This window comes from Argopecten irradians, chromosome 2 (assembly GCF_041381155.1).
Source record: "Argopecten irradians isolate NY chromosome 2, Ai_NY, whole genome shotgun sequence".
Taxonomy (NCBI): domain Eukaryota; kingdom Metazoa; phylum Mollusca; class Bivalvia; order Pectinida; family Pectinidae; genus Argopecten; species Argopecten irradians.
The window spans coordinates 41,617,322-41,630,334 of record NC_091135.1 but is presented as its reverse complement, the minus strand read 5'-3'; the positions used below and the strand labels follow the sequence as shown (position 1 = coordinate 41,630,334).

Genomic DNA, 13,013 nt, shown 5'->3' with positions numbered 1-13,013 from the left:
TGGCGGGAGGAAACCGTACTGTAAACAGCTGAACAAGATGGCCACCATGGGAGGTTAACATAGGGCCATGTGTCACCTCTTGTTTGTGTAGCCTTGGTAGGGATGCATGTTGATGTTCTAGCCTTCCCATTACACCGAGTGTGTCAGTGACATTAAGGCTCTTTTCTTTATATGGTTTAATTTGCTGTTATATCCAATAAACCACATCCAACATGTGTTGTAATATACCAAGGGATTGGCGAGGGATGTTGTAAAACATCAGAATTTGTAACCATGGTAACCCAGAGGTGGGTTAGATGTTGAAGAACATCAGAATTTGTAACCATGGTGACGCAGAGGTGGGTTGGATGTTATAGAATATCAGAATTTGTAACTACTGTAATTCATTGTGGCCAAGAGATTGGTTGAATGTTGCAAAATACCAAAATTTGTACCGGAAGCCACTGTGACCCAGAGATGGGTTGAATGTTGTAAAATATCAGACATGGCTGGTTAGAGGTAGAATGCTAGAATAATGTGTGGTTGACGGTCAGAAAAGCTGAATTGGAGCCAGTGCAGGACATAGGCTAGATGAAATTTATAAAGTTTATAGGCTTGAGCTCTGTAAAATGCATCAATGGCAAAAACAAGGTAAACAGTTTTACAGAAATCCCAGACCATCACAGTACTCTCTGGGTCTCCCAGACCATCACAGTACTCTCTGGGTATCCCAGACCATCACGGTACTCTTTGGGTATGATTTCATCATAGAGTGGTATATTATGTTTTTGTGAACTGAAGAGCCAGACCAAATTCTGGGACCATATTCTCCTGCAGGGTAACAATCCACTTGGTGTAAATCAATACTCATCATCCTTAAAACTTGCGTATAGTTTTCAATATTTTGACAAAGTTGTGTTTTAGTATACTGCATACTTATTTAGCGATTATCATCTTTTAGTGCTTTTTGTTCTAGACATTTTACACTTACATATGGTTACACTAACTGCATTTGCTTTAGGTGGTAAGATCATGTATAGCAACTACTACAAATGTGTAAATTTATCATTGGGCTAGTCTGTTCAATTTTTTTTTTCACTGAAATATAATTGTGTCATAATAAGTATGCTTACAGTTTTCCATTCCCCCACACAGAATATTTGATCCAAAGGTTAAAGCTAGTAGTTTGCTGTGGATTGTTGTGGAGAAGAAATGGCAATAGCTAACACATGGGAACCATTGGTACCGGTGACTAACAAAGATACATCTCACTATTTCTCCTGTAGATCTACGTAAAAGTCGTCAACTATAGCCCTATAACACCTAAGGGATTGCCATGGATACGGAAGAGGTCCAAATGACATAAACAAAAAACTGCTGGCTAACTGTAAATGACTTGGGAAGGAAATGAGTCTATACTTAACTAATCTATCTTATGATTCCTATCTCCCTCAAGGAAAATCTTGTCATCATCCAAATTAGTCACTAGTTAGCGCATCGCTCATTCATATTTACAGTTATAAGAATATTGTTCCAAAGGCCAAGGTCATTATTTAAGAACAATAGATTGGTGGAGAGTGTGTCAGACTTACATAGGGCTTGCAATTTTTATCACTTTAGAAATCTAAAGCGGAGCCGAATCAATTGCTATTTTATTTTAAGGAGTTTCACGTACATACAAATCTATACTTAAATAGCTATTCTGTGCTGCTGATCGGTTCATTTTTGTTGTACCATAGATTGCTCTGTTTCAGTTAGAAGGTACAAACATTATTAGAGTTATCTCCCCAGGGAAGCTGTGCGATGTAACTCTGATATTGATCACACTGTAGAGAGCATTCAAAAACTTTGGCTTAATTCTATTGATGCTTAAAAAGTTTTGATGAATAAGACAATACTGGTTTTTATATGAGTTTGTTAGCCCACAATCATCAGATGGTGGGCTATTCAAATCGCTTTTTGTCCGTGGTCCGTCGTCCGTCCGTCCCTCCGTCCGTCCGTTAACAATTCTTGTTATCGCTATTTCTTAGAAAGTACTGAAGGGATCTGTCTCACATTTCATATGTAGGTTCCCCTAGGGCCCTAGTTGTGCATATTGCATTTTGGGACCAATCGGTCAACAAGATGGCCGCCAGGCAGCCATCTTGGATTTTGATAGTTAAAGTTTGTAATCGCTATTTCTCAGACAGTACTGAAGGGATCTGTCTCAAATTTCATATGTAGGTTCCCCTAGGGCCCTAGTTGTGCATATAGCATTTTGGGACCAATCGGTCAACAAAATGGCCGCTAGGCAGCCATCTTGGATTTTGATACTTAAAGTTTGTTATCACTATTCCTCAGAAAGTACAGAAGGGATCTATCTCAAATTTCATATGTAGGTTCCCCTAGTGCCCTAGTTGTGCATATTGCATTTTGGGACCAATCGGTCAACAAGATGGCCGCCAGGCAGCCATCTTGGATTTTGATAGTTAAAGTTTGTTATCGCTATTTCTTAGAAAGTACTGAAGGGATCTGTCTCAAATTTCATATGTAGGTTCCCTTAAGGCCCTAGTTGTGCATATTGCATTTTGGGACCAATCGGTCAACAAGATGGCCGCCAGGCAGCCATCTTGGATTTTGGTAGTTAAAAAAATTGTTATTGCTATATTTCACAAAGTACTGAAGGGATCTTTCTCAAATTTTATATGTATATTCCCCTAAGGCTCTTGTTGTGCATAATGCGTTTTTGGATCGATCGGTCAACAGGATGGCCGCCAGGCTGCCATCTTGGATTTTGATAGTTAAATATTGTTATCGCTATTTCTCAGAAAGTATTGAATGAATTTGTCTCAAATTTTATATATAGGTTCCCCTAGGGCCCTAGTTGTGCATATTTCGCTTTGGGACCGATCGATCAACAAGGAGCCATCTTGGATTTTGATAGTTGAAGTTTTTTACTGCTGTTTCTCAGAAAGTACTGAAGCGATCTGTCTCAAATTTTATATGTAGTATGTTTGCAAAAGTTTGAAAAGCAGAGAAAAGATCCCTCTTTCCTTTGTCAGACATAGATCATTCTTTGGTGGGCGCCAAGATCCCTCTGGGATCTCTTGTTTAGATAGAATTCTATACCTTGGAGGCAAATTCTCAGCAAACCTTACACATATGCATAGGGATAAGGGAAAATATGTTCAAAATATGTTCCATCAATTTTTGCCTTTCATTGTTTAACATTTATTGTTTATAGCTTGGTATTATAGTATTGATTGACAGCCCATTGACAATTCAATTATTTAGATCCAATCACATTTTGGTAAATCTCTTTGCATAACAGAATTTCAATTTGTAAGTGAATTAACTCATGTTCACTCAAAAAAACAAATTTGAAATCTTTTAATTCAAAGAGTGGAAGATAAGTTCATCATGGATTTTCAGGGGTGAACTAGATAATTTATTTAAAAAGATGTCAACTTTTGAAACGAATATGCAAAAAAAAAAAAGTTTCTTTGATTAAATTTCTAAGCTGAGTATGTCAATCAAGAAAACTTAATAACATGTTATGAAAAGTTTGGTTGCATGGAAACATAATAAAAGACATTAAATAAGAAAAAAGGTTGTTGTATTCTACAAGTTTATGTGTTAACATGGTTCAACTTTAATTGCATATAGTATGATACATGTAGATTGATGTATCAGTGTGTTTCGATTTTTCTGCAAGTTCATAACAACCATTGATTGCCAATAAAAGGCACCTTAGGTCACTAAGATGAATTCCTCAGTGCCAATTGTAACACACACATGACTATAGCTAATCCATCACAGAAATATCTGTCAACTTTAAAATCACATCTCGATCTGTCTGACCTTATCAGTCATTTCTCAATGCTGAAACTCATTGTTTGTCACTAACATGCCCTTAATTGCCACACAAATGTTTTCCAACACGTCTTTTGGTCAACGTGTCGATCAATCTTAACAGAAGCTAGAGCAGAATATTTACAGCAACAGAAATGAAACAACAGCAAATAGAATGCACTTAGGTTAATCAGGTATAAACTTATATTCGTTGTTGCCTAGCAACAAATAAAAGCTACGATAGTTTTTCTGGTCAGGATTTATACTGGAAACAAATAAATTAATGATTGTAAAAATGAAAGAAATAACGGAAGTGGATTTTTTTTTTTTACATAATGAAATCTGAGAATAGTTTTTAAGATTAAGTTACAATAAATCTGTGTTAACTTAATTAATCTATAAAACATAATGATTTAGTACTGCACATGCAACCCTACTTATAAGGCTTAAAAGTAAGAGAAAATGTTTTTCTAACAAAATGGTTAAAAATGTTCAAGTCCATTTCAAATTTTTTGAAAAATATTTTGTTTTAAATGTATTGTTTTTTTAAATATGTTTCTCATTTTGTACTTACACAAATACTGGTAATGGTCCATGGTGAAATGTAATCCTATAACAGTGAAGCAGTGGATGGATTAGGTGGATGTCCCCAATACACAACCACAAGGCACGCACTGATGGCTCACACAATGCCTCGTTTATTAATTAAAATAAAAATCTTTAATCTTCTTTCTGCTTCATTAATATAAGTGATTGTACGATTGAACCTTCGTGTGTTGTTAGCTCATTAAGTCATGTTAGATCGGGTGCTCTGTCACTGCAATGAAACTCAACAAACCTGCAGAATTGTCATTTGGTACAAATACTCAGAACTCATCAGTGTTGGGATTAGGGCCACCAGATCACTATAATCACGGTCAATTATTTCCTTGTAATCAACCCACGGCAAGCCATTTGTCAGCAATGCATGAAGCCTCTCCAAACATTTGTACGATCCGGATCAGTGAGGATTTGTGTGAAGTCCTCGGTCGGGATATAGATAATGCACGTGTCAGTATTTGTAAAGATCAAACTTTGTAACCAGTGTAATTGTTCCTAAAGTGACACTAAGTCTGGGGCCTGTCATTACACTGGTGAGTGAAATTGACACGGCGTATAATCGTCAATAACTATATCCAAGTTATGTGATCTTGTCTCCGACAATGCTATATATATACACTGAGAATGACATTTGTGAACAATGTTGTCAAGAGCTGTAAAACTCCTTGGAGATTTGGATCGGAGCACTCATGACATCTTACCAATATCAGTAAAAAGCTAGCTAAGCGATGTTTTTGTCTGTTTATTTGGTACTATTTTGGTGTTTATTGGGATAAGACTGTGGCCTGTTGGTGCTGTCGGTGATCTGCTGTTAGATGGTGGTCAGGAGTAAGGGTAACAGTCATTGGACTAGTGTGTCTATCCAACCTAAGTAATAAGACCAAACCGTTTTGTTACGTTTCCCATAAAAGTTCACACTTCAATCCTCAGATGGAGTTGTTGTCTCCAGAAGTTTCTTAAAGAGAATGTACATCCATTATGTCATGTTAACATGCTCTAAATTGTATAAGCAAGGAGACATGATTGTGTTTCAGATAAGACAAACACTTTGCTTTGTCCTTTCTGACTTTGACTTAAAATCTGTGTTTTATAGTGTTCATATAAATATATGATGATAAACTTGTGCTTTAGATTTGAATGCTGAAGATTTTAGTGCTTAGAAATGCCAGAAGAAAATGGAACTTTAATTAAAGATAATAAAAGATTGACAAGAAGCTGATCCTCTAATGGATAACAGCAACAAACTCCAAGGTTTTGGGAGTGATGATATTTCAATTTGACAGTGAAGGGAAATTTCAAATAAATTCAAGGTTGATGGAAATTTAATCATTATTCAAGGTTGATATTTTGAAATCATGGGACTCTCTTCTGCACAATATTGTTCTTGTCTTTTATGGCATGGATAGGCTAATACATAATCGTCATTATTAGTATACCTGTAATACCCATTGACAATATATCTTAATTTGAAGAGAGATACTCGGGTATTTGATGAGATATGTTGATACCTCTATCTTACCATGGGCAAGACAGCATGTACACACAAAACACTGATGTCAGCATGCAAACACAAAATGATGATGTCGCAAGAATACTCTATTGACGTCATACCGATAGCTTTCCATTGCATCATGTCAAAATTGTTGTCGGACAACAGTACATACATCAGAAAGCCTACAGGTGAAGGGAGAACTAATCTATCATCCTGTTGAGAGTGATACAAAAGGAATTTCAACCCTAGATCATAGGGACAAGATTCTTAAGCTGTCAACCCCTTGGCAAGAATTGGCAAGAATTTTATCCCTCTCTTTTTTTTTTGAGATTTGCTTAAATGTCTTGACTTCAAAGGGATGAAAGATGGTTTATCAATTCATCATAATAAAGTCAACGGAATGTAAGATAAACTTCATTCAGAACACAATGAATATATTGAACATTTGTAGATTTAACTTGTCAAGATCTCTATAAAGCATTTGGTTACTGTAATTTTGATATTTCTTATATGTATTTGAATGTACATATAATAATAGATACATACAAATTACAAAATACCTACATTTGACTCTGAGCTGTTTTATTCATACAGCAATAAAACAAATGAAATCGTAGATGAATAATTCAAAGAAAATAGTATAGAAATTATAATTATTTCCTAGTGATTAGGTATCTTGACATTCTTTCTCTAGGTCAGCCTTTTAGTTACAATTCAAGGCCTACTTGCAGAGATTACTATGAACAGACTGTAGATTTGTCTTTGTTAGAGATTACCGTGGACAGACTCTAGATTTATCTTTGTAGAGATTACCATGGACAGACTGTAGATTTATCTTTGTTAGAGATTACCATGAACAGGCTTGTCTTTGTTAGAGATTACCATGAACAGACTGTAGATTTGTCTTTGTTAGAGATTACCATGAACAGGCTGTAGATTTGTCTTTGTTAGAGATTACCATGTTACCATGAACAGACTGTAGATTTGTCTTTGTTAGAGATTACCATGAACAGACTGTAGATTTGTCTTTGTTATAGATTACCATGAACAGACTGTAGAAACAGGCTGTAGATTTGTCTTTGTTAGAGATTACCATGAACAGACTGTAGATTTATCTTTGTTAGAGATTACCATGGACAGACTCTAGATTTGTCTTTGTTAGAGATTACCATGAACAGACTCTAGATTTATCTTTGTTAGAGATTACCTTGAACAGACTCTAGATTTATCTTTGTCTTGCCTGGGCTTTTCCTGATCCCCGATTTTCCTGATTTTAGAAAGTATTAAGTTTAGACAATAGCATGTAGCATGGTATTAATCTGTAAAGCCATGCTATCAATGTCACCTACAGATAAAATATTGGGACATTTTTACTCTGAAAATACAAAGAATCCTTGAGGAATAATAACTTATGATAACTAAACTCTGTTATGTGACACAATTCTGGTAGTAAACAATCTCTTTAGGTTTAATTGGATCTATTTAAATGTCAAAAGATCTTTATAAATAACCAATAGAGAGTTACTGTAGAAAAGATAGCCCAGTTAGAGCGATAGTTATCCTCTAAAGCATTGTAAACTGTCGCCTTGACTTGTACACTCAGCCTTATATCATTTCTATAACCTACTTTTCTCTATCTCTCACTTCAGCTTATATTTTATAAACAAGTATATTTTACAATATAAGACCCAGACACACAGGGGAAGCTACTTATCGATTCGTCCTTTTTTCACTTCACTTTCAAATTAGATTTTTAGGCTGTGAATCAGAGCCCTATTCTCCAGGCCTATTTGTTGTAGATGTAAAATGGAACTATGGGGTATAACTGTGAAAGACTGTGGAATTATTGTCTGAATCTCAACACCAAATAGATACAGTTTTCACCCCTGGGCTCTGCCTCTCTAATCAGACTGATGCTAGGTATAAGAAAAAACATTTGTAAGATGCTTATTGTTATAATCAATGTCCAAAAGATAGAACAAATCTTTCAATTTTATAGAGAGTGGTTAAATCATTACATCACGTAGATATATATATTTTTTATTTTAACAAAAAGTAATATAAGCATATATTTATAAGTTACAATTATTCATTAATTTTAATTCATGTTAGATATGTAGATCTTATAAAGCAACCTGCGATTTCATTGCAATAAATGGCTTTTTAAAAAATTCCGGAAAAGTGTGGCAATTACAAACATAGCAAGTATGGGTATGGAAGAGCCTTATAAGGAGCTTCATATAAAAATTAAAATTTATCTCCCTTAAACAGAGTTATCTGTCTTGTCTAGAGTTTCAGAGACATGCTTAATTAAAGAGACAACAGTACTGGTTTGTCTCTTTTGAGACTGTTCTCTTACATCAATTCCTTATTTCCGATCACAAAATAAAAATGTCCTACTTTGTTTTAGAAGTGAATTATCTCCCTTAAACAGTCTGTTTTAAATATTTCTCTTTTTAATCAAAGTTTTGGAGTGGTAGATTATTAACACCATCACGTTTTCTCACAAACATAATGATGTCCATATAAATGATTCTAAACAGATGTTTGTAATACAGCAGTTTACAGTAGTTATCTCCCCTGTAAATGTTCATACTGTCCTGCTTAATAACCCAAAACAATGTTGTGTTGAGTGGAAGGTTTATTTAAATGATCATGATTCCAAACAAACAAGCATGAGCTTCCTGACAGTAATAATAGAAAAGTTTAAGCGTTAATAGTACAAAATGAGGCATCTGTAGATCATTATGGGGCTGATATTACAGAATATCGGCAAAAATGTCAATTGGCTGTCGTTTCTCCTATGAACATCGGACATGAGGGGAAACATGGTGGTATACTGGGAGCAGTGAGATGGTTAGATTTCGGATGTTGGATAGATTACAGTACAGTTATAATCCCGGGGGTGAGGCTGTCACTGCTAGTGTTGTGTTTAGGGGAGTCCCTCTCATTGATTAACGACCGATAGTCATGCATAGTCACAGCGATTGTATAACTGGCGCTGTACCTCAGAGGACACTAATCTCGTTACCTTAGTTACAGATACATATGAAAAATTTATTTATTCTGACAAATAATAACTTAACCCATATAAGTTCTCTCTTGGTAAACAGCCAATCAAAAGTTAGACCATCAAATGTAGGTTAGTTTTTTTGTGATTTTATCATTGGAAGAATTTATTTAATACTTCTCTTTGAGGGTTTTGTATTGGGTCACCTTTCTTGATAGGTCAATGGTAATCTGGAATATTGTATATATTCTCTTATTGTAATTTATCAAAATTGTTCTGCTGTAAACTAGAACACTTGCAGATCTGATTCCTGTAGCCTGAGATGGTGTATATTCTGTTTTTTGTGCCTCCTCCCTTAAACTTCAATTTAAACTAAAACTGTAACTCTTAAACTCTATTGTAATTCACTGTTAAATTCCACTGGGAGCAGATCTGGTTTATTTATAGTGTGGCTTCTGGTGCTGCTGGCTGTGGTTTTGATGTTTGTCCTTACTGTATCCTAGCCGTGATGCCTTTTGACCTTTACTTATCTTGTTATAATGGACAGAATGACTGTCAAAGCTTCTACACCAACCATTCAGACCCAGGTATTTTCCCCATTAAATCCCCATGGACCATCATTGATCCACAAAGACCCTTTACATAATAGTCAACAGATAAAGAGACTCAAATCCCCAGGGACACATTACAAAACCAAAGCAACTGGAAACTTCTTTATCTCCATCTTGTTCTCAAAGGGTCTTTGAAGGACTTTAGAGATAACATGACTTAAAAATTTGTTTAAGCATGTAGTAGATATACAAAATTTATGAGTGTGGGGTTAAAGTTGTATTGTCTATCACTTTCGCTCTTTTTGTCATAGTGAAAACTCTTTAAGTGTTATACACATTTTTCTCCGTCTGTCCGAGGTTTAAACTTTCTACTTTTACCACTTTTTATAAAGTTGCAGCACTGGAAGTATTTTTAATTATAAAAGTAAAAAATCTTTTTAACGTGTACACGTTTAAAATAGCTCGGAAGTATCCGAACTGTTCCGAATTATTCCGATCTGTACCGGTATTGCGAATATTGAGCATGTGATGCAACTGTGTTTTCCGATATTACCCGAAAGTTTGAAATATGGCCTTGACTGTGGTGGTTCTTTCAAAACGTGTGATATTTCATGCGATATTTACCGCTATGTCAATAGCATATTGGTGTTTTTATGGATCTGAACCATCATATATAAGCATTCATATTCACACATTGTATATTTTATGAGAGTTTGTGATGATGAAATTTACAAGAAATACAACTTTATTGAAGTAGATGTCCCACACTTATGATATCAATATAATTTTTTAGCCATTTTAGTTTTTACCTAGCTTATTACAGTTTTTCTGTGGTTGTTTTTATCCCCCGACCAACGAAGTTGGCGGGGGATATACAAATGGGTTCCGTCCGTCCGTCCGTCTGTCCGTCCGTCTGTCCGTCCGTGCGAATTGTTTCCGGAGCATAACTCTAAAACCAGTAGAGATATTTCCACGAAACTTCATACACACATTGGTCTTATGGTCTAGTAGTGCCTTTTGCTATTTTTAGGTTTTCATTTTTTGCATTTTTTCCGTAACCATGGAAACATTGCTGAAAATATCATATTTTTGTACCAGGTTCGTTTCCGCAGCATAACTCTAAAACCAGAAGAGATATTTCCACGAAACTTCATAGACACATTGATCTTATGGTCTAGTAGTGCCTTTTGCTATTTTAAGGTTTTCACTTTTTGTACTTTTTTCTGTAACCATGGAAACATTGCTGAAAATGGCAGATTTTTGTGTAAGAATCGTGTCCGGAGCACAACTCTAAAACCAGCAGAGATATTTCCATGAAACTTCATAGACACATTGTTCTTATGGTCTAGTAGTGCCTTTTGCTATTTTTAGGTTTTCACTTTTTGTGCTTTTTTCTGTAACCATAGAAACATTGCTGAAAATATCATATTTTTGTAGCAGGTTCATTTCCGGAGCATAACTCTAAAACCAGCAAGAGATATATTCCACGAAACTTCATAGACACTTTCTTCTTATGGTCTAGTAGTACCTTTTGCTATTTTTAGGTTTTCATTTTTTGCACTTTTTCCGTTACCATGGAAACATTGCTGAAAATATCATGGTAAATGGTAAATGTTACTTTGCAAAACTCCACCCAACTTTGTGTATATAGTCTAATATAAAAGTCAAGGCTGTATACCTGATTCAACAATTGCAGCCCCGCTCTACTTGAATTATACTCCATCTTTCTTTAGCTCAACTTCCTTTTTCCTGTTTTTTTTACACATAAGTCTCCACAATCAAACTCACTTCAGCTTTGATATCTCCATTGGCGGGGGATCTGAATGACTATGTCCTTGTCTGATCTAATTTCAAAAATCTTTTCTCTGTATTACCCTGTTCAGCCACTAATGAGGTGATCAACATAATTAAGTAACCTCAACATGTTGTACTTTAACCAAAGACGGACACAGAAAAGATTATTAGTGTGAACCAGTTCAGACACAATTCATACTTTGTCAATGGTGGTAAGCTTTGAACCACTAATAAGCTCAGTATAATCATAATTTTCAAATTCATTATGTATTGGCAAATGATGTACAAAATCAGTATTATCCTTTAGCAAATCATGAACGTGGACATTCAGAAAAGTAAGCAGCAGTTATAGATTCATGTGTGTTTATTTGGCTAAATATGGTTTAAATAGTAAGATCTATATAAGGAATACAAATACACTTGAATCAGCATCAAGGGACATCACTCTGTGACCTTCCTGTGAAAGCTGGATTAATTGTCCTAATTACTCTGCTTGTTACAAGTTTTTAGTCCCTTTGGATTAATATCTGTCCCTATAATTGATCCGTGTTTTAACCTTCATTTGTTATTTATTTGTCGTGGTATGACCTCTGTGTTACCCCAGGGTAACCTGATTAAATGATATTATAAATTAGGAAAAGAAGGCCTCAATGGGAGGGCCCTCCTGTATCTCCCTGTGTGTGAACTGTAATTAGGAGTTCTGGAAGAGGATTTAACTCTGTGCATTTGATCTAGATAGTGATGGAACAAATTGTTTTTGTTTTATTGATTTGTTATAAAGATGTAGAATTTGTTTGTTCAAGAGAATATTTGAACTTTGATTTATGTAGATTAAATCTTCGACTTTAATTGTGTAGAGAATGTGTAGACTGTGATTAGTATGAATAAAGTTTGGACTCTGAATGGTCTAAAAAAAGTTTGGATTTTGATTGGTGTAGAAAATCTCCTAACTTTAATTTGTATAGAGAATTTCTGACCTTTTATTGGTTTAGAGAGCTTGGTGTAAATTTTAATTAGTGTATTGAAACTCTATACTTAATTCAGGTGTAAAGAATCTCTTTTATAAGTGTATTGAATCTCTGGACTTTATTGAGGTGTAAAGAATTTCTGGACTGTTTTAAGAAATGTTACGACCCATTATTGTTGTATAGAAGAGAGAGAAGTATGATGAGTTTTGTGTATTATTTATCTATCACCTTCAGTAACAACCATGCAACATAAAAATATCAAACACTCAATGCTTTTAGAAAAATATTTTATTTGAGAATAGGTTATCCAGCAATCCAATTCTAATGGCAACTTGATGTTGCAGGACATGAAGGCTTAATTATCCTTCATATTCCTTGCATGAAATATTAATGCCATTTTCCAAATCGAGATAAATCCTGAAAATTGAGAAGTACTTAAGCATACACAATTATATTGCCTTGGTGATCATTAATGGTCAAACATCAGTGAATCACTGAAATGTTGTGTAACAGCAGTATATAAAAGTATATAAAAATTATGGCAAAACATGTGTTGCTTTTTTAAAAGAAGAAAAAATAAACATTTTTAATTTGATAATTGTATCTTATTTTTGGTCCAAAATCAAGTTCCCCTAAATGGTAAGATTTGGCTGTGACTTTATCAAGTGTTAGCATTGTATTTTCTTTGAAAGCATGCATACAGTGTACTATGCCTTAATTATGTCCAGTTTTGGTCATATAATTAGGACTTGATGGATATAGTGTAGACAAAAATGGGTAAAGGGAAT

General features: G+C 34.8%; 2 protein-coding genes across 5 annotated transcripts in view; one reads left to right on the top strand and one right to left on the bottom strand.

The window, feature by feature from the left end:
- LOC138315524 (RAB11-binding protein RELCH homolog) overlaps positions 1-13,013 on the top strand; it is a 174,607-nt gene that overhangs the window by 59,808 nt on the left and 101,786 nt on the right. The gene's annotated exons all lie outside the window — the stretch shown is intronic.
- Positions 1-13,013, bottom strand: part of LOC138315525 (uncharacterized) — a 99,568-nt gene that overhangs the window by 32,629 nt on the left and 53,926 nt on the right. The gene's annotated exons all lie outside the window — the stretch shown is intronic.